Genomic DNA, 22193 nt, shown 5'->3' on the forward strand with positions numbered 1-22193 from the left:
GATGAGTAATCAAGTCTATTTCATGTTCCCTAAGTGTCTTGAAGTGTCCCTCAAGTTTTCTCAAACTTTAGAGCCCAAGAAATACGAATTTGAATTTCAAAACTTTTTTAAAAAATGATCGTTAATAGTGTTCAGGCGCCTGAAGTCTCGGGGTCAGTCGCCTGAAGTTTCAAAAAATTGTATAATTTTCAAAGTTAGTATAGGATTAGGTGCCTTAATTCATAAGGTCAGTCGTATGAAATTGTTCTGTCTGCTGTTCAGTCTTCTGAAGTTTCGCCGTGAACAGTGTTCAATTTGCTGGCAGTTTCAACCTTGCTTCAGTATTCTTGTCATAACCTTTTCTATACAACTCAAAATTAGGTGTTATTGGTGTCAAAAGAAAGGTAAGAGAAAATAATACAACTTTCATGTTGAATACTTTTTGAAATAAAGAGTTTTTTATAGAGAAAAAATGCACCTCAATACAGATGTAGAAAAAATGACAGCATTTGGAAAAACCTCTTTTTGGTGTTTTTCATTTCAAAAATAATTTTAACCTTTTTGAAATATATTTTCACCTTATAAAAATATTTTTCAAGTATTTTAAAGGGTATTTAGGTCCAAGAAATTAACCTAAGAGCTTCTTGTATCCATATTGAAATTGAATGAAGTACCAACATGAAGACTTCTTAGATTTTTGACATCCTTAAACACTTAAGTCTTCATGCTTTGTCTTGGCTCTTTCCTCAAGCTTTAATATCAAGTTCATCCTTTCATAGTTGTCAAGCTTTAATATATCATCTATGCCTTTAAGTATTCTTTAAGCTTTATATGATCATGTTTCTTTGGAATATAAGCTTCATTTGATCCTTGTGAGCACTTTGACTTTCACATATGTGATCTTTGTGAGTTTTGAAATATCCACACTCAACCAAAAATGTTAAGTTCCACTTGATTGTTAGCATCAAAACAAGATTTTAAACCTTGTAAGACCAACAATCTCCCCCTTTATGATGATAACAAATAAGAAGCAAAAATTAGAGTGAGCCTTAAGAAGGCTCCCCCTTTCAATAAGCATCATATTGACAAACTTAACAATATTTGCAATTTCAAGGTCATTTTCAAAAATATTTTCACGTATCATGCTCATATATCAAAATCATATTATTCAATATTAATATCAATCAATATCAAGTACTTATCCTCCTTTTGATATATATATATATATATATCATGCTCATAAATTTTTAATATCATGCTCAATTTTTGCTGCCCAAAACTTCTCCCCCTTTTGGCATCAATCAAAAAGAGTAAGACTTTAAGTACTAAGGCTACGAGTAACCATAAAAAGTATAGTACTTTAAACTTCAGCATACATAATAATTCCTGATACCAATTATTTATTCCATGATTCCAATTTAATAATTAGGGAAGAAACATAATACAAGAAATAAGTCATAATACTCCCCCTGAATTTAATACATTCAGATTTGATACCAATTATGCTTTTAAGTTTATTATCCATGCTTCATATATTGATTCATATCCTGTATGTTCTCACAATCATCAAATACCAATATCATGTTAACATCATCAATATCATAATATGCTCATGAGTTCAATTATTCTTATCATTCTTAAATATAAATTTTTGATACCAATTGAGCCTTTTAAATTGTGATACCAATTAAAATTTTTAAAATGTGAGACCAAAAATACTTTATAGATACCAAAGATAATATCACATCATGCATAGTTCATGGATATCAAAAATATCATTCATAGCTCAAGGATACCAATATAAAGAGCAGCACAAGACAAATTTATCCACTTGATTCATTATTAGCATGCATAGTCAAAAATTAATTTTATATCAAGATTCATGCTCATGCTCAAACTCCATACTTCTTATATCAAGATTTAGCTTCATAATCATGCTCACGTTTGCAATATAATGAGCTATACATTATTAATATGAGTCAAGTCATGATCATACATGTAGTATATAGCAAATTAGCACAACATGTATTTCATTTTCATTTGCTTTGTTATATTGCTCAAGTTGTCTTCAAGTATCTCTCATTTAAAATGTTTCTTATCAAAATATACATGTAATATGCTTGGTTTTTGCTTTCATATGAATTTTCTTTCCAAATTTTAAAACTCTCTATTTCAAGCTTGTATGAATCATCATATGATTTTGGCCAACAATGTTATTTCTGTTTTTATTTGTTATAATAAATTCTTTGAGATTTTTAAGGCCTTTTATATAGGTACCCATACTTTCTTGGGTCTAGAGAGAGAGAGAGTGAGAGTGAGGGTTCCTGAGTTTCTCACTGAAAAATGAAGAACTCTCTATTTATAGGCAGGGCTTCGTCAACGAGACACGTGGATTCGTCGACGAGGTACTATAGAGACTTTGTCGATGAGAAGATACCTTCGTCGATGAAATTCAGAGTTCCAAAATATACTCTCTCGAGATTCCTTCGTCGACAAGGAACTGGATTCATCGACGAGCTTTAGAAGGACACTCATCGACGAGGACAGGACATTCATCGACGAGGCCTATTGTTCCTTCTAAAAATCCTTCCCTTTCCCTTATTATCCATTAACCAATTCCATTTATTATATTTTCGAATTATTTTAAATTTTCGGGTCATTACATTATGATTTCCAATGCCCTGGCTGCTTGTAGTGAAAACACTTGCCTTAGGCTTTTTCACTCCATCCTGCGGACCACGTACTACTAGATGAAGCTCCCTGTGATTTCTGAACCTTTTTCTACTTCTTTCGGCCTTTTTGCCTAGAAGAAGAACCTTTCTCAGTCACAAGAGCTTTAGTTGGCTTCCTGATGAGGCCCTCAGCTGCTTGAAGCTCTTTAAGTAGTTTTGTCAATGACTAAGAGAGCTTATTCATGTTGTACTTCGGGAAAAAGTGCTTGAAAGATTCAGGCAACGACTGGAGAATGATATCGACCTGGGTTTCCCCATCGATTTCAGCTCCAAGGATCTGTAGCTCATTGAGAAGACCAATCATCTTCAGAACATGATCCCTTACTAAGGTCCCTTCTGCCATAGTAGTACTCATAAGTTCCTTCATAACAGTCTGCCTAGCATCAAAATTTTGATCCCCAAACATTTCTTTGAGGTTCTGCATTATATCATAGGCAAAAGGCATAGACTAATGCTGATGTTACAGAATATTCGACATAGATGCCAAAATATAACACCGTGCCATCTCATCAACCTTAATCCACTTCTGGTAAGCCTGGGTTTCCTCATCGGTTGCCCTTCATTGGGTTTTTGTGAACATACCTCTACGAACACATACTTGTACTCCTCTACAGTCAGTACAATATCCAAGTTCTTTTTCCAATCAATATAATTAGGTCCAACCAGTTTGTTTTCTTTGAGAATAACAGCGGGGGGATTGAAATCCATTTTAATCCTGAGAATCACATATTATAACAAAATATGATGAGCAATAATAAACTTTTAATTCAATTAAAAGAATATGGTTCCCTCTACCAATATTTTCTTTTAAAGAATCTGTTAGCAACCTAGCACACCGTGAGTAGTATACTTTGATGGGAGGTAGTATGCTATTCAACGTTTGTGTAGACATGTGAGGACCTATTAATTTTACTATCTAGGCAAGTAACTATGCCATACAAAATTAAACTGTTGACTTAACTTTGGTCTTATAAACAATAGTAGTGACTCAGATGGTGAGGATGCTATTATTCATAGCTAAGTGTATACCATCACATAATACTAGACCTATTGTCCCATGGTGAATCCTCAGATGGAGAGGTGACCCAATACTAACAATTACTAAAGTTTTTACTTGGTGAGTTTGTAATTAATTCCATCCGATGGGGAGGAAAATACTAATATCATCACATATAATTAATTACTTCACCTATAAACTAGCGATGGAAACAATGGGATTTGTACGTAATAAATTCCCTCACACACTTAGTTATTATATTCATGAGGGATACAAACACGTATTTAAAATTCCAATAAATTTAATATTCCAATATTGGTAACTAAAATACACGCAAAAAATAAAATTCCAAATTCCCTTAATTTTTTTTTTTATAAAAAAAAATTGTATTATAACTTGGGAATTAATTTTATTCTCTAGTTGCACATGCATAAACCAACATTGAAATTTTAAATTTTACATGCTAATTGTAGTGATCCAAAAAATAAATAAATGAATAAATTAAATAATTAATTAATAAATAAAAATAAATAAATAAATAAATAAATAATTATTAATTATATAATACAATATAATATATATATATATATAATATAATATATAATTATATTATAATATAATAAAATATACATACATATATGTTATTAAGTAACCTGAAACTTCAATTGAAGCTTCAAGAGTCTTCAGAGAAATAGAAGAAGAAGAAGTAGAGAGCCGCATCTATCTCCTCGTCTCCTCTCTCCTACGCTCCTCAATCTCATCTCCGATATTCAACCAATTAGAAATTCGAAAATACTGTTGGGCTCTGTTTGCCCCCACCAACGCTTCTAATGGAGCGGATCTGTCGTGAAAGCGGCGTAGGCATATCTCCTAGGGTAAGGCCAATGCTCAAACTTACCTTAATTTCTCTTAAATTATAAGCCCAATTAACGAATGAAAATTGCTAGGAGATTCGTGGGGAGATTCTCTACAATCTAGTTAGAGCGGGTTTTTGAATTGGAGCTCCGGGGTACCAATCCTAAATCGGGGGTAAGTTTAATAATTTAGGCTTTATTAGGCTATTTAGGGTATTCAGAGCCTAGGGGAATTTTAGGGAAACTTACTCTAAGGATTGTGATAAGTAATGTAGTGAAGTTTGAATTTCAGGGTTTCAGGGATTTTGAACGTCGTGGGGCGTAGGCTGGGGTGTTAGCGGGCTTTTCAGGAATCAGGTAAGGGGATTAAGTTAAGTCAGTAATTTTATGAAATTTGAGTCAATTTAATTGTTATATTTATATAAATTTATTTATTCATTTATTTGGGAATTTAAAGGTTATTTTGAAAACCAACTGTTCGAAATGGATTTTACAAATCTAGGATATATGGTATGGTATTTTTGAATAAAATGAACAGTGGAAAGCTTGTTTGTTTATATGGATATGTTAAAATGTGGAAAGCATATGATTTAATTTGTATCGCTTATTGTATATTTGGATTTGGGATTTTGAAATACTGAATTGTTGTGAAAAATATTGAAACTGCTTGTGAAAAATGCAGGACTTTGATTTAATGGCCAAGGGCCAGGGTTTTGTTTAGCCGAATTTGAGTCAGGTTGTATTTTGTGGTCGGGGGCCAGGTTTTGGAATAACAGGGAATATATATGAGTTAATTTTTAAATGGTATTTTCTATTATCTAAATTGTAAGATATGCTTTAAGAACCCTGGGGACCAGTGTATTATGAGCACGATACCATTGCTAGTGATTTGTTATGTGGTCGTGTGCGCCGACACCTGTACTGAGAGGTGTAGGGTGGCCTTGTCCAATTTGCCTACGTGAGGTGAATGTACCCCCTGGGTGAGGGCAATCAAACCAGAAGTTGGAGCTGCATAGACCCGCGAAGTATGTTAGCGGAGAGTACATATGACTATTGTCTAAATGGATCCCCTAGGACAATAGTCCAGCCTTTGGGCCGCACAACTCGTGCCATGAGGGAAGTAAATGGCGTGTTTGTCACAGGGAGTGTCTTATATGCATATCTATTAATTTATGTGAATATGAATAATTAATAAGGTAATTTCGAGAGCTTGTTGAGAAAGGTGAGTGCCTTAATAGCAGTAATGGTATTAGAGCAAAGGAAATTTACTTGTATGGGCGGGTAATCTTCCCTATCCTCGACTAATTGTGTATGTGAGTGTAAAATAAGAATGTTTTCATAAATGTGTTTACCTACTTAGTGAACTGGTTATTTTCTGTACACTAAATGCATGCTGACCACACACTGACATTAACTTAGTCTTTCCCTTACTGAGCTGTGCCTCACCCTTACTTTACAAACTATCTTTTCAGGAAATCCTAGAGATTGGGTTTAGCGGGCTAGAGGAGCAGGGCTAAAGGTGTAAATTTATGTAGGTAGTGTGTAGATAGAGATTTTATTTTTGTTTAGTTTTATGGGATGTAATTATGTGAAAATGGATATATTTGTGTATAAAGATAGTTAGAACTCTAGTAATGTAATTTGAGGATTTTTTATTTTATTTCTGTTGCATATATGTGTTTTATATATGATGAATAAGGTATTAGGTACACAAACATCACTAAAGTAGCACCCTGGGCCCACGTGGCGGGTTAGGGTCGTTACAGGTGGTATCAGAGCCTAGGTTTTCTAGGTTCTGTAGACTTTGAGGATTGATAATTACCAGGGTATAGTTTGAGATAAGATTGGGATAGGATTGGGTAGGTTAAGATGAGTTTTGGTCTGGAACCTTGGAGGTAGAAATCTATTGACGGACTTCTGTTATTTTTTGAATCATATGCGAGTTTCAGAAAACCATAGTAAATCCATCGATGGTTTTATTTTTGGGTTAAGGGATTGGAACTCAGAAAATTTAGGTTGGAATGTTAAGATGAGTGGGTATATGTGTGAAGTTAATGTTAGGATGGAGATTTTTACCTTAATGGTTTTGTGATAGAATTAGAATATGAATTATTAAATTAGAACCCATATATTATATCAATTCCATTATTCCATATTTGCATTAATTATGTTAAAGATGAAATTTCTAAGTCGGGTTATATCCTATTTACATACTATTAGATAGTGTCATTGTATCATTTGATTCAGGTGCAACCCACTCGGTTGTGTCTTAGGGATTGTTAAACTATTTGGGTTAGGGGCTCAACTGTTAGAGACAGAGTTAGTAATGGGCACACCGACAGGGTCAATGCTAGTATGTAGCAAGGTGATCGGGGATTATCCAGTAGAGATTCAGAGGAGAGTGGTGCCTACTAGTTTGATAGTCCTTGATATGCATGGTTTTGACATTATTTTAGGCATTGATTGTCACAGGAAGGAGGTGGTATTCAAACCTCCTGGGGAGCAGGAGTTTTTGTTTGTTTGGTCATGTGTGCGTTCGGCACCACGGATCCTTTTTGCTATTTAGGTGAAGAGGTTACTTTTGGGAGGATGCCATGGTTACTTTGCAATGGTGAAGAAAGCGTCAAAAGAAGAACTCAAGTTGGAAGATATCCTAGTGATAAGGGAGTTCTCAAATATTTTTCCAAAGGATTTACTAGGGTTGCCTCCTGATCAGGAGTTGTAATTTACAATATAATTGATACTAGGGACAACACCTATCTCTAAAGCCCCATACAGAATGGCTCCAGTTGAACTAAAGGAGCAACTACAAGAGCTTCTAGACAGGGGGTTTATTTGACCGAGTGTATCGCCCTGGGGTGCACCGATGTTGTTTGTGAAGAAGAAGGATGGGTCGATGAGGATGTGCATCAACTACTAGGAGATTAATAAAGTAACAGTAAAGAACAAGTATCCATTACCCCAAATTGACGACCTGTTCAATAAGCTTCAGGGTAAGTAGATTCTCTCTAAAATCGATTTGCTATCTGGATATCATCGGGTGAAGGTTAGATCAAATGATGTATTGGAGACTACTTTTGGGACTCAATACGACCATTACAAGTTCTTGGTTATGCCGTTTGGGTTAACGAATGCCCCAACGGTATTCATGGATCTGATGAATAGGGTATTCCACGAGTACTTAGGCCAGTTTTTTATTATGTTCATAGATGATATTTTGGTCTATTCGAGGAGCCCTGAGGAGCATGAAGTTCATTTGAGACTAGTACTTCAGCTGCTCAGGGAAAAGAAGTTATTTGCTAAACTTAAGAAATGTGAATTCTGGCTAAAGCAGGTTGCATTTATGGGTCATGTGGTATCCAAGGAAGGAATTTCAGTGGATCTAAGCAAAGTAGAGGTTGTAATTGATTGGGCAAGGTTGAAGAACGTGTAGGAAGTCAGAAGTTTTCTAGGTCTTGTCGGATACTACCGTTGATTTTTTGAGGGGTTCTCCATATTATCAAGGTCTTTGACACAACTCACGGGGAAGAATGTGAATTTTGACTGGACGGACGAATGTGAGCAAAGCTTCTAGGAATTGAAGCAGCGTCTACTCACTGACCCAGTGTTGACCCTTCCATCAGGTGAGGGCGGATTTGTAATTTATAGTGACGCATTGTAAAAGGGACTTGGTTGTGTTCTAATGCAATAGGGGGAAGTCATTGCATATGCGTCTCGCCAGTTGAAAGAATATGAAAAGAACTATCCTACGCACAGCTTGGAGATGGCAGCAGTTGTTTTTGCGTTGAAGATCTGGTGACGCTACCTTTATGGTGTAAGGTGCAAGATCTTTACTGACCATAAAAGTCTCAAGTACTTCTTCACCCATAAGGAGTTGAATATGAGATAGTGCGGATGGCTCGAGTTGATAAAGAATTATAACTGCACCACTAGCTATCACCCAGGAAAGGCGAATGTGGTAGCCGATGCATTGAGCCGAAAATCTTGGGGTACGTCAGCCTCAACAGTTATGGCTTTGCACCAAATCATGATGAACCTGGAGAGGTTGGGTGTAGAATTGGTAGAAGGGAATCATCAAGCATTCATTTCTAGTCTGGTGTTTCAATCGAATTTTTGGGAGAGAATTAGAACAACTCAGTTGAAAGATGTAGAGTTGATAAAGATTGTAGAAAAGATACATGATGAGTAGCACACAAACTTTAATGTTGTTGAGGACGGAGTTCTTAGATTTCACACTTGATTGTGTGTGCCAGATGACGCAAAGATAAAGAGGACAATTTTAGGGGAAGCTCACCGCTCTCTCTATACAGGTCACCAGGGTACGAAGATGTATAGAGACTTGCGTGAAACATTCTGGTGGAGTAACATGAAGAGGGAAATTGCTAAAGTTGTGGTTCAGCGCTTGACATGTCAGCAGGTGAAGGCAGAACACCAAAGGCCAGAGGGACCACTTCAACCGCTTGACATCACTACATGGAAGTGGGAGCATATCTCGATGGACTTTGCATCTGGATTGCCTTCAGCGTTGCATGGGCAGAATGTCATATGGGTAGTTGTTGATAGATTGATGAAGATTTCCCATTTCATTCCGGTTAGAACTAGTTATTCCATGGATAAGCTAGCAGAACTTTATGTTTACGAGATAGTCAGAATACATGGCATGCTTGTATCCATCATTTTAGATTGGGACCCACTGTTCACTTCCTGATTCTAGAAGAGTTTGCAAGTAGCATTGGGTTTTTAACTCACTTTCAGTACTGCATTTCACCTTTAGATGGATGGACAGTTCGAACAAACCATTCAGATTCTTGAGGATATGCTACGGGCATGTGTGTTAGATTTTGGGGGCAGTTGGATCCGATATCTTCTATTGGTTGAGTTTACATACAATAACAGTCACTAGGCCAGCATTGGAATGGCACCATATGAGGCTTTGTATGGTCGTCAATGCTGATCTCCATTGTACTAGGAGGAAGTAGGCTAGCGGTAGATTTTGGGACCAGAACTTGTTCAACAGGCCTCTACAAAGGTCATACTTATCAGGGAAAGGATCAAGGTAGCCCAGAGTTGGTCAGAATATGTAACGACCTACTTTAATTTATCATTAAATAAAACATATTTAACATTAAAGACAACCCAAACCCGTGGGTAATAGGGACACCTGTCATATACATCGAAACCTAGGTAGCAGTAAATATAAATCATCATTCTGATAACCACAAAATATATAATACCATAGTTAACTGTAAACCAAAACTCTATGTTTATATACATCTCCCAAAAATAATACAAAAATATCTCTAGGATCCCACATCCAAAAATCCTAGTCCAAACTTACCCTCCTAGCAGGGTAACCCAATTGACTCAATGGCGGCCTCGTTCAGCCGGTCTTTCTGGGTTTCCTAAAAATTATTTAATTTCGGGGATGAGACACGTCTCAGTAAGGGAAAATAAACTAAATACAGTTGTGTGGCAACACGAATATTTAATGCTATAATATATATGCAATACATTTCATATGCTGGAAAACATTCAACACATCATATTGGAATAATCATATACTTTCATAATTTCTTATAATTCATACTGGATCATGAAATGTCTGATATAACTGATAACACTGAAAATTTATCCAGGATTTATAGCTAGCTGATGTCATGTATTACCCCTCAAGACGAGTTGTGTAGCCCGAAGGCGGGGCTCGACAATGGCTGGCCGACCACTGCCTAGTCAAAAATTTCTTTAAGTACGATGGGCCAGCCACACCCTGGTCTGGACTACCAAGTGGACGTCTACAACTCTACACTAAAAGCGACATTGATTATCCATCTCCCACCCCCTTGTGGGGTGGTAAGCACAAGTCTAAACATAGATATCTAATTTGTACAGCAACGGTACCGTGCTCTTATAATTGAACTAAACTATCATCCGGGTTCTGATAATACATAATACATGATAATATACCGTTTAACGTAAATATACTGATAGCATGTTCTATAATAAAGTAAAAACATACGACCTTGCGCCGTTTACTTTCATATCTATGGCCTTGCGCCGTTTACTTTCATATGTGTGGCCTTGCGCCAAAATCATGCATATGGCCTTGTGCTGAAATCATATATCATACATGGCCTTGCATCGACTATCAATTGCGGCCTTACGTCGAATATTTCATAAATATCATTATGAATAAATAATTCATTAATCATGTATTTGAAACCATAATGTACTGCATTATCTTATAATATATAAAACGTGCTTTATTCATAAAATTTCCATCACATAATACTTTTCAGGTAAAATAATATTTATGCCACACAATGCTGAATAAAATCATACATTTCATTCTAAAATCATATTTCCTGGCATATCATACTAATATATATACATTTCAACATAATAGCAGTATTTTCCCAAACATGCATTGTTACCAACCTCTTCATATATATATTATACATGTTTCCTAAAAATAAATTTACTGATAAATAATAATAATATAGTTTGCATGGAAAATAACTGATTTAGTTTATTCCCTTACCTGACACTGAGAAGAAACCCCTTAAAAATCAACTTGTCTTGCACCCGCAGGGTTCCCCGTTCAACACCATGAATTCAACAACTACCAGAACTAAACTTCAGTATTTTTCCATGAATAACATTTCCTATAACTATGGGAAGTCCGAATTTTGCTTAAAAAGTCTTCCTTGAAACCAGGGATGAATTTCAACTCTGCCCCACCAATGATCTGTTCTGGTAGATTTGGAGAGAACTTCCCCAGGAGCGTTGTGGAGGCCTCAAATCGTCAATCCAGTGAACGAAGAAGCCAAATTCGAAGAGAGAGGAGAGAGAAACCATAGAGGAGAGAGAGAGAGAGTATATTTTTTTTTTTCTGATTTTTCCTGTGTAAAAATTTGGGTTTTTGCTATTTATTAGGCCAAATTTGTCGATGAGACACGTCACTTCGTTGACGAGTCCCTGAAGGAATTCATTGACGAACCTTCACTCCTCGTCGACGAATTTCAGATTACAATAAACCCCCTCTCAGTATCTTCTTGTTGACAAGGAACACCTTCGTCGACGAGCCCAATATACAACCTTGTCGACGAACGTGAAGCGTTCGTCAACGAAGGCTGCTGCCTCCTTCTGTTGCTATTTCCATTTTTCTCTCTTTTTATTATTTAAATACCATTATTCTTAGAGTTATTATATTCTTCCCTTCTTATAAAATTTTATCCTCGAAATTTACTATTCATACAACTCATCATCCCTTAAAAGCAAAATGACCTACTTATTTTATTACTTACCCTCGCGTATGGCGAAGGAATACTGTGGTCACATTCCAAGTCCTGGGAGATTACATATACAAAATAAAATTTCCCCCAAAACTAAAATACCACTTACTAACTAAAGCATTACATGTACCTGCAAAAGAAATACTACATATTTACTTACATTTCCTAATTACATCTGAACTTCTTGGAACAATTGTGGGTACTTTTTTCTGATCGGTTCCTTGTGCTCCCAAAAAGCCTTTTCTATTGCATGATTCCTCCATAAAATTTTTAACAGAGGAATCTTCTTATTACGCAATTCCTATTCTCTTCTATCCAGTATCAGCACTGATACCTTCTCATAGGCTAGCGAGTCACTGAGCTCTAATTTACCATAACTGATAATATGAGAAGGGTCTGGGACGTATTTCCATACAATGGAAACATGGAATACATCGTGCATCCTGGATAACGCAAGTGGTAAAGCTAAATTGTAGGCAACCGGTCCCACTTTGTCTAAAATCTCAAATGGACCGATAAACCTAGGGTTAGATTTACCCTTCTTTCCAAATAGCATAACCCCTTTCAACGGAGCTATCTTAAGAAATACATGATCACCGATGTCAAACTCTAATTTCCTGCGGCAATTATCGGCATAACTTTTCTATTGGCTCTGAACTGCACTGATTCTATCCCTGATAAGCCGAACTTTATCATATGCCTGTTGCACAAGCTCTGGTCCCACAACTCATCGCTCACCCATCTCGTCCCAATACAAAGGAGATCGACATATCCTACCATATAAAGCCTCAAACGGTGCCATGCCAATGTTGACTTGATAACTGTTATTATACGCAAACTCTACCAGCGACATGAACTGAGTCCAACTACCCCCAAAATCTAATATACACGTCCAAAGCATATCTTCCAATATCTGTGTTGTCCTCTCAATCTGCCCATCTGAATGAGGATGGAATGCCATGCTAAACAATAGCTGAGACCCTAAAGCTTCCTGCAAGCTTTTCTAGAATTGTGACGTGAAACGTGGGTCTTAATCTGACACTATGGATACAGGCACTCTGTCAAAATGAACTATCTCCTGAATGTAAATCTCCCCCAAACGACTAAAGGAATAGCTGATCTTGATAGGGAGAAAATGGACGGTCTTAGTCAACCGATCTACTATCACCCAAATTGCATTCTGGTCATGCGGTGTCGATGGCAGCCCTGAGACAAAATCCATAGATATATGATCCCACTTCCACTCTGGGATAAATAGCGCCTGCAACTGGCTCGTCGGCCTCTAGTGCTCAGCTTTTACCTGTTGGCACGTCAGACATTGCGCTACATACTCGGCAATTTCCTTTTTCATACCACTCCACCAATAAAGCCCTCACAGATCCTTGTACATTTTCGTACTGTCAAGATGAACTGTATATAAAGATTTGTAAGCTTACTCTAAAATAGTCTTTCTGGTGTCAACATCGGTAGGAAAACACAATTTAGAATGAAACCGCAAAGCTCCGTCATATGTCAAATAGAATTCTTCCCCCTGACCATTCTGCACTCTAACAATCACCTCTGCTAATTCTAAATCTTCCTTCTGAGTGGCTTTAATTCTCTCATGCAGAGTAGGTTGTACTATTAAACTGGCGATACATACGGGAGGATCACTCTCTACCAACTCTATGTTGAGTTTCTCCAAATCCATCATGATCGGATGCTGGCTCCCCATAGCCGCCAACACTGATTCCCCAGACTTGCTGCTCAGTGCATCAGTTACCACATTTGCTTTCCCTGGGTGGTAACTGATAGTATAATCAAAATCCTTACTTAACTCTAACCATATTCTCTATCTCATATTCAATTCCTTCTGAGTGAAGAAATACTTTAAGCTCTTGTGGTAGGAGAAAAACCCACACTGCTCGCCGTACAGGTAATGCCTCCAAATCTTCAATGCATGTACCACTGCAGCCAATTCAAGATCATGGGTAGGGTAGTTCTTCTCATATTCTTTCAACTTCCTAGAAGCATACGCCACCATCTTGCCATGCTGCATCAATACACAGCCAAGTCCCTTTAAGGACGCATTACTGTAGATAGTATTACCCTCACCCCCTAACGGGATGATTAGTACTGGTGCTGTGACTAGCCTCTGCTTCAATTCCTGAAAACTTTGCTCACAGCTATCGTCCCATTCAAATATGACATTTTTCCTATTCAGTCGTGTCAGAGGCCCTGATAAAGCTGAGAACCCCTCAAAAAAATGATGGTAATAACCAGCTAACCCGAAGAAACTCCTGATCTCCTGGACATTCCTCGGTCTAGCCCAATTCACTACCGCCTCAATCTTACTAGGATCCACAGAAATTTCATCTCCTGAGATAACATGCCCCAAAAACACAACTTTCTCGAGCAAAAACTCACATTTACTGAACTTGGTATACTGCTTCTTTTCCCTAAGCATCTGCAAGACCTGCCTCAAATGTATCTCATGCTCCTTATAGCTCCTCGAATAGACCAGTACATTATCAATAAAAGGAACAAAAAACTGATCTAAATATGGATGAAAAATCCTATTCATAAAATCCATATATATTGCAGGAGCATTCTTCAAACCAAATGACATAACAAGGAACTTGTAATGGCCATACCTAGTCCTGAAAGCCGTTTTTGATACATTTTTTGCCCTTACCTTTACTTGATGGTAGCTTGACCTGAGGTCAATCTTAGAATATACCTGTGTACCCTGGAGCTGATTAGACAAATCATCTATACGGGGTAGAGGATACTTGTTCTTGATTGTCACTTTATTAATCTCCCTATAATCAATGCACATCCTCATAGACCTGTCCTTCTTCTTCACAAATAGTACTGGAGCTCCCCAAGGAGATACACTAGGTCGTATAAAGCCCTTATCGAGTAAATCCTGTAATTGATCTTTCAATTTTGCCAACTCTGTTGGCGCCATTCGATACGGTGCTTTAGAGATCGGTGTTGTACCTGGAAGTAGATCAATGGGAAAATCTACCTCACAATTAGGTGGTAGACCTAGTAATTCATCTGGAAACACATTTATAAATTCTTTCACCATAGGCATATTAATAAGCTTCAATTCATTCTATGACATTTCCTTCACAAAAGCCATGAACCCCCGATAGCCATTCATGAGTAGTCTCCTCGCCTAAACAGTTGAAACCATCTGAGGCAGAGATTTCAATCGTGACCTTGTAAATCTGAATTTTGGTCTTCCTCGATGTCTGGATATCACTTCCCTCACACGGTAGCCTATAATGGCAGAGTTAGCTGCTAGCCAATACATGTCAAAAATTATATCAAACCCATGCATGTCCAGCACTACCAAATCAGAAAATAAAATCCTCCCTTGAATATCAACTGGACAACCACAGAGCATCCTACTACACCTCATCGCTGACTCGATCGATGTAGTCACTAATAATTCAACATTTAATAACTGTGTTTAAGCCCCACACAATTTAACACATTCCACAGATGCAAACGAGTGCGTGGCCTTTGAGTCAAATAGTGCAATAACTTTAAATGAAAATATAACGACCTGTTATTTATTTTCCAATTCTGTTTTTTTTTTTTTTTTTTATACTGCAAAATTTATAATGCTCTGATACCTACTAGATTAAACCTAAGCAGCGAGAAACAGAATTCATATAAACACAATCAAGAAAATATATAATACCAGAGTGCTAAAATGTTTCCAAAATATACATATACATCTGTTTCCCAAAATACCCTTAATTGAGTAATCTTCCTAGAATACTCACTCTACTGACAGGTCTGAATTGTAACCTCCTCTATTTGCGAGCCTGATTTGCTCGCTTAGCTGGATCACCTGAAAAATATTAATTTAATGGGATGAGACAACGCTCAGTAAGACAAAATATGTTATTACTAGTTTGTGAAAAATGAGTTACAGTGGTATGAAGATCTATTTCTATATAATCATGTATAACTGAATCTGTAAATACAGTACAAATAATATAAACCACCCCCCTTTTCCATGTTGCTTAACATATCTGTATTTTAGGTTTCTATACATAATACTTTTAATATATATATATATATATATATATATATATACATATATTCCCTAATTCTGTAAAACTGTATATACATAATAATAACTAAAAACTTCCCTGGATGGATAATTGTATGTCATGATTTAAATCCTCACGACAGGATTGTGCAGCCCGTAGGCGGGATCTATCTTGGTTGGCCAATCAGGATAAACCACTATACTCCATCACTCTGATTAGCCCTCCTCAACCCATATCTAATGGGGAGCCTATCCACACGTGGGCATTTGATCGACCTACTTACCACATATTATCTAAATAGGTGGTTGCACTCTATACTGTATGTAGCAACGATACCGTGCTCTGTAAACTGTATCTGTAATGGTCCATTAGGGTCTGATACTACATAAAACATTTCTATATACAACTATCTGTTTTACCATGATTATGTAATAACTGTATTGACCATGACATTGTGATAAACTGTATCTGTATCAACTGTATTTCTGAAATGAACTGTAAAACTGTATGTCATGGTACTGTAAACTGTATAATCATGGTATTCTGTAATTACTATAAAACATATCCACTATCTGTATATTCTGTAAAACGTAACTCTGAAAACTACTGTAGAGTATGTTTTTGTACTATATCTATATTCTTAAGCCACATAGTAATTTAAAACATATTATTCATAATTGATAAACTGTTTAAATTTCTACTGTAAATAATAACCTGGTAAAAATATACATTTCATACTGAACATCTTCTAAAACTGCCTAGCATAGCATATTTCCCTTACCTGATTTATGCTAAAATCCCCCTATTGTGACGGGTCCTACACCCGCATGGTTGTCTACTCAACACTCTAAAAACCATATATCCCAGAACAAAATATTACTATTTCTACATCTACAACATTTCCTACAACTGCTGGAAAGTCAAATTTCAACAAAAAGGTCTTATCCTGAATTTAGGATGAAATCCAACTTTGTCCCACCGACGATCCACTCCGGTAGACTTGGAGAGAACTTCCCCAGGCGCATCGTGGTGGCCTCAGATCATCGATCTAGTGACTAACGAGGCCAAAATCAAAGAGAGGAGAGGGAAGGACCGTAGAGAGAGGAGAGAGAGAGAGAGAGTTTCTGTGAATTTACTGCGTAAAAATCCAAGTTTCAGCTATTTATAGAGCTGGATTCATCGACGAGACACGCCACCTCGTCGACGAGTCCTATAGAAAATTCATTGACGAACCTGCACCCTCATCGACGAATTTCATACTTCCAAAAATCCTATCTCGATATCTTTTCATTGATGAAACTTGTCTTCTTCGACAAGGCCATCTTGTACCCTCGTTGACGAATCCCCTGTGTTTATTGACGAGGACCTGATAAATTTTCTCGGGTTATTGCATCCCAAAGTGCAACGTTATTGATGAATGCGAAGGGTTCGTTGACGAAGTCGGCTACCTCCTTCTGTTATTATTTCCATTTTCCTCCCTCTTTATTATTTAAATACCATTATTCTTCAGGTCGTTACAGAAAACATATTAACCGTACATGTCACCACGTCGTCGGCTGCCTCAGCATCACCCAATGTTAGAACAAAGACTTTGGCTGGAGCCATATTCCTCTACTGGCCTCCATGTGGTGTCTGGTAGCCTCCTCGAGTAGGTCTAGAAGCAAGAGCAACACCAATCTGAGCCTGATAATCTCTCATCATATGCCCTGACTCCCCACATCGGTAACAGATACCTCGCCAGGCACGACACTCTCCTGGGTGTCTCTTCCCATAAGTTGGGCAAGCTGGAAATGGCTGCATACCCTGAAAACCACGAGTCCCTGTCTCCTGCCTCCAGTATCTATAGTAGCCACGTCTCTTCCACGAACCACGGCCAACTCTCTGTTGGGAACCAGAAGGTGCAGATCTCCTCTTCTGCCTCTGCTCCTCAGCCTCTAACCGCTTTCTAATCTCCACTATAGTGGCTCTATCTACCAATTCAGAAAAATACTGTAACTTCAATATTGACACCTGCTTATATATTTCTCTCCTCAGACTTCTTTCAAATTGCCAAACCTTTTTCGCCTCATCTGGAATAATGTATGGGGTGAAGCGAGATAGTTTGATAAACCTCGCCGTGTACTACTACACGGTCTGCTATCCCTGCTTTAGATTTAGGAAATCCTCAATCTTAGCTTCTCAAGACGAGGCTGAAAAATACCTATAAAAAATTCCTCTGCTACTATAAGAGTTTCACCGCTGTCCACCATCTCTCAGCCTCTTCAGTCAGTCTGTAGGTAGCAAACAATAGCCTTTGTTCCTCTATACACTGCAACACTGCAAAGATTTTCTCTATCTCATGCACCCAATTTTCAGTGACTGCAAGATCAGTTCCTCCTGAGAAAGCCAGAGGATTCATCTTAATGAATTTCTCGATTGAACTATCATGGCCTGTAGATGAACCACCCAGCTCCCTAAACTTCTTGGCGATTTTTGCCATAACCTGCTATGCCATGCTGCGTAAAACTACATCTGAATCACCACCCGTAGTGCCTGAGGGCCCATCACCCTCATTTCCACTAGCATGGGCACTACTGCCTCCAAGGTCCATCCTAAAAAACAAATAACTTAACTTAGAACCCTATCACCATATATATCATCCAACTAATATAGCCCTAATTAATTCATCTCCCCTGATCATAATTTAAGGTTCAACCCTGAAACCTAGATACCTAACCCAACGATAGTTTACCATGACTTTCCTGAAGTTGTCACCCCAGGAAAATCACATAAACCACCACGGAAGTCCTGCATCTAGAATTACAAAACCAGACCTCAAATTCCTTTATCCTATACTCTGGTATTATTACTGCTGCATTCTAGAGTCTACAGAACCTAGTATCCTAGGTTCTGATACCAAACTGTAATGACTTGCTTAATTTATCATTAAATAAAACATATTTAACATTAAAGGCAACCCGAACCCGCGGGTAACGGGGACACCTATCATACACAGCGGAACCTAGGTAGCACCAAATATAAATCATCATTCTGATAACAACATAATATATAATACCAAAGTTAACTGTAAACCAAAACTCTATGTTTATATACATCTCCCAAAAATAATACAAAAATATCCAAAAACTTCTAATCCTAGTCCAAACTTACCCTCCTAGCGGGTTAACTCAACTGACTCAATGACAGCCTTGTTCCACCGGTCTTTTTGGGTTTCCTAAAAATTATTTAAGTTCGGGGGTGAGACACTTCTCAGTAAGGGAAAATAAACTAAATACAGTGGTGTGGCAACATGAATATTTAATGCTATAATATATATACGATACATTTCATATGCTGGAAAACATTCAACATATCGTATTGGAATAATCATATGCTTTCATAATTTCTAATAATTCATACTGATCATGAAATGTCTGATATAATTGATAATACTGAAAATTTACCCAGGATGTATAGCTAGCTGATGTCATGTATTATCCCTTTGATAAGTTGTGTAGCCAGGAGGCTGGACCTGACAATGGCTGGCCGACCACTACCAAGTAAAAAATGTCTGTAAGTACGATGGGCCCGCCACACCCTGGTCCAGATTTCCAAGTGGACATCTACAACTCTACACTGAAAGCCACATCGACTATCTATCTCCCACCCTCTTGTGGGGTGGTTAGCACAAGTTTGAACATAGATATCTGATCTGTATAGCAACGGTACCATGCTCCTATAATTGAACTGAACTATCATCCGGGTTCTGATAATACATAACACATGATAATATACCATTTAGCATAAATAGATTGATAGCATGTTCTGTAATAATTTAAAATCATACGACCTTGTGCCGTTTACTTTCATATCTATGGCCTTGCACCGTTTACTTTCATATCTGTGGCCTTGCGCCAAAATCATACATGTGGCCTTGCTCTGAAATCATATATCATACACGGCCTTGCGCCGGCTATCAATCATGGCCTTGCGTCGAACATTTCATAAATATCGTTCTGAATAAATAATTCATTAATCATGTATTTGAAACCATAATGTAATGCATTATCTCATAATTTGTAAAACATGCTTTATTTGTAAAATTTCCATCACATAATACTTTTCAGGTAAAATAATATTCATGCCACACAATGCTGAATAAAATCATACATTTCATTCTAAAATCATATTTCCTAGCATATCATACTAATATATATACATTTCAACATAATAGCAGTATTTTCCCAAACATGCATTATTACCAACCTCTTCATATATATTATACATGCTTCCTAAAAATAAATTTGCTGATAAATAATAATAATAATATAGTTTGCATGGAAAATAACTGCTTCAGTTTATTCCTTTACCTGACACTAAGAAGAAACACCCTAAAAATCCACTCGTCCTGCACCCGCAGGGTTCCCCATTCAACACCCTGAATTTAACAACTCCCAAAACTAAACTTCAATATTTTTCCATGATTAACATTTCCTATAACTATGGGAAGACCAAATTTTTCTTAAAAAGCCTTTCCTGAAACTAGGGATGAATTTCAACTCTGACCCACCAACAATCTGTTCCGGTAGATTTGGAGAGAACATCCCCCAGGAGCATCATGGTAGCCTTAGATCGTCGATCCGGTGAATGACGGAGCCTAAATTGAAGAAAGAGGAGAGAGAAACCATAGAGGAGAGAGAAAGTATCTTTTTTTTTTTTTATTTTTTCTGCGTAGAAATCTGGGTTTTTGCTATTTATAGGGCCGAATTCGTCGACGAGACATGTCACTTCGTCGACCAATCCCTGAAGGAATTTATCGATGAACCTTAACTCCTCATCAATGAATTTCAAATTACCATAAACCCCCTCTCGACATCTTCTCATCGACGAGGCACACCTTCGTCGACGAGCCCAGCATGCAAGCGTTCGTCGACAAAGGTTGCTGCCTCCTTCTGTTGCTGTTTCCATTTCTCTCTCTCTCTCTCTCTCTCTCTCTCTCTCTCTCTCTATTATTTAAATACCATTATGCTTCGGGTCATTACAGAAGAGTTATGCAGTTACTGAGAGCTAGAATTCGAAGTAGGTGATATGATATTCTTGAAGATTGCTCCGATGAAGGGGGTGATGTCGTATGGAAAGAAGGGCAAGATGAGCCCTAGATACATTAGGTCGTTCAAGATTCTGGAAAGGATTGGTTCGGTGGCGTACATGATAGCACTACCCCCAGAGCTGTTTAGGATACATGACGTGTTCCACGTGTCCATGTTGAGAAGGTATGTTCCAGACCCCTCACATGTGATCAGTTATGAATCGTTGGAGATCGAGGATACTCTGGCATACAAGGAGGCACCAGTTCAGATTCTGGATCGAAAAATACAGGAACTGCGTACTAAAGATATACCGTTAGTTAAGGTGCTGTGGCAGGATCATGCAATTGAGGAGACTTCTTAGGAGTTAGAAACGAAAATACGCTAGAAGTACCCGCAGATGTTCAGCGAGGGCTAGTTCCAGACGGGTAAGGGTATGGTTGTATATAGAGGGATTAAAGTAGGTTGTGTGGTTAGTTGTGTTTAGTTTTAATTATTGATAGTCTTTGGGAAAATTTGTTATGGTTATTGTAATTTCTCAAAGGCAGTATTGTAACCACAGTATTCCTCCGCCATAAGTGAGGGTAGTTAATAATCATAGGATGGGGTCGCTATATGGGTGGCTACCGACTCTTTTGTAGACAGGGATCGTGAATTAAGGAGGTAATTGGTAATAATTAACAAATTTCAAGGACAAAATTTTTTGTAAGAAGGGGAGAATGTAGTGATCCAAATAAATAAATAAATAAATAAATAATTAATTAATTAAAGTAAACAAATAAATAAAAATTATTAATTACATAATATAATATAATATATATAATATAATATATAATTATATTATAATATATATATATATATATGTTATTAAGTAACCTGAAGCTTCAATTGAAGCATTAGGAGTCTTCAGAAAAACAGGATAAGAAGAAGCAGAGAGCCGTGTCGGTCTCCTCTCTCCTACTCTCCTCAATCTTGTCTCCGATATTTGGTCGATTGGAAATTCAAAAATACAGTTGGGCTCTATTCATCGCTGCCAACACTTCTACTGGAGTGGATCTATCGTGGGAGCGATGTAGGCATATATTCTGGGGCATGGCCAATTCTCAAACTTACCTCAATTTCTCTTAAATTATAAGCCCAATTAACGAATTAAAATTTCCAGGAGATTTGTAGGGAGATTCTCTACAATCTAATCGGAGTGGGTTTTCGAATTGGAGCTCC

General features: G+C 37.4%; 1 pseudogene; it reads right to left on the bottom strand.

Annotated features, from left to right (window-relative positions):
- Positions 1-2688: 2688 nt before the first annotated feature.
- Positions 2689-3419, bottom strand: LOC131155977 (uncharacterized; annotated as a pseudogene).
- Positions 3420-22193: the final 18774 nt, after the last annotated feature.

The sequence above is a fragment of the Malania oleifera genome, chromosome 5 (genome assembly GCF_029873635.1).
Source record: "Malania oleifera isolate guangnan ecotype guangnan chromosome 5, ASM2987363v1, whole genome shotgun sequence".
NCBI lineage: Eukaryota > Viridiplantae > Streptophyta > Magnoliopsida > Santalales > Ximeniaceae > Malania > Malania oleifera.